Consider the following 1,625-nt stretch of genomic DNA (forward strand, 5'->3'; position numbering starts at 1 on the left):
CACTTCCGGGTTGGCTTCATTTTTCAGGGCCGGTTGCTACGTCCATCTTTTATACAGTCTATGATTTATATGCACTTCTACAGTCGCATGTTTAGAGCCTTTTCTTTGAGACAGCGCCCCCTCCTGCAACGGATGATCACTAAAGTGTAGGACTCACGATCTCAAAGGCTGACTACACTTAAAATATATTTTGAGTACTGAATTACAGTTGAAGCTGTAACCAGCAAAAAACGGCATGGCCACTAAAGGGTTAATTCCCTATCGTCGGATTGTTTGATCTTCTGCGCAGCTCTTCTGAGCAGACGGTGCAGCGACGCAGACCGTGCGCGGAGAGACGAGAACAAGCAGAAGTTAAGCTGCTCAGAACAGAACGATAGAAAAGGAGAGATAAACTTGATAAGTTAGCTGAATAATTGAGAGAGAGAGATAAGAATCTGCCGATTGTGTTTACATTTTGACAGTGCGTTGCTCCGGTGGTAAACGAGTCAGGTGGTGTTCGATACTCCGGTGAGTTAAGCAGCTAACTAAGCTAATAGCGTAGCGAGCCTCTAGCTTGTGCTACGTAGTGTATTTATGTCCGTATGTATTGAGTTGAAATGAGCTAAAACCAGTTGGAGTAAATTCCTGAAGTATTGAGGGTTTTGAAATGTTGTGTTTAAATGTATTTACACATCGTTTGTTCGTGATGTGTATGTTACAACAACTGTTGTTGGTTTAGTAATTGAATGTTAAATATGGTATGTTAAGGATTCTGTGAATTTTACAGTACAAAGTAATTTATTTTTCGAGTAAAATACTCTCAAAAGTGCATTGAACAACCTGTTAAAACCAGTGTAAAAGAACCAACTAAGAACATGGATTTTGGAATTTGATGAGATCTCATTCATTTAGATAAATATGGAATAGAAACATTTTGTGATGATTTCTACTGATTTGCTTTGTACTGTATGTGCAGACTGGTTTTTGTGACTGGATTAGACGCCTGTAAAATTTCTACTGAACGCAATGGCGAGCCAGACCCATTGAGGACTACCATAGATGGATGTTTGAATCAGTGTGGCCAGCTGTTTCAACCTCTATTCTGAAGACTCCACTTCGTTGATTTCAAAGGATTCACAGATAAGGGACGATGACAATAACACACATTTATCCTACCCGGGTAGAGAGACAGAAAACACGCTAACAAATAGTGACCCAAGGAAGGACCTGAACATCACAAACTAAATAAATCTCTAAGGACATTGTGCATTTCCTTTTGCTGCTGTGTTTCTATCCAAAGAGACGCTATTTTATTTTGTTGTTTTTCTAATTGTTTATATGGCACAGTATTAATATTTGTTGTTAGTCTTGTTATACTGCAATAAATCTGCCGGCTGTTGTCTATTGCAAATATATATCTTGCTCTTTATTCACTCCTCCAGAACCTAGTTAACCACCTAGCTTTGCATTTGGCCCACCTCTAAGCAAGTGCTACAAAACCAGAAGTTTCCATCCACTGTATAAAAAGACATAAAACCTCAGACTAAACTCTTCCTGTTTCAGGTCAGTTAGGATTACCAACATTATTTCTATTTGCTGAACACCAGAATAATGAGAGAGAGAAGTTTTTATTACTTTCATCAAAG

The 1,625-nt window shown here is 38.8% G+C and overlaps 1 long non-coding RNA gene across 1 annotated transcript; it reads left to right on the plus strand.

The window, feature by feature from the left end:
* Positions 1-335: 335 nt before the first annotated feature.
* On the plus strand, positions 336-1,394 carry LOC103375525 (uncharacterized). The gene is made up of 2 exons (XR_521218.1): positions 336-507; positions 956-1,394. It is a non-coding gene; the product is annotated as an uncharacterized LOC103375525 (long non-coding RNA).
* The last annotated feature ends 231 nt before the right edge of the window (positions 1,395-1,625 follow it).

The sequence above is a fragment of the Stegastes partitus genome, unplaced genomic scaffold (assembly GCF_000690725.1).
Source record: "Stegastes partitus isolate 25-593 unplaced genomic scaffold, Stegastes_partitus-1.0.2 Scaffold2649, whole genome shotgun sequence".
Classification (NCBI taxonomy): Eukaryota; Metazoa; Chordata; class Actinopteri; family Pomacentridae; genus Stegastes; species Stegastes partitus.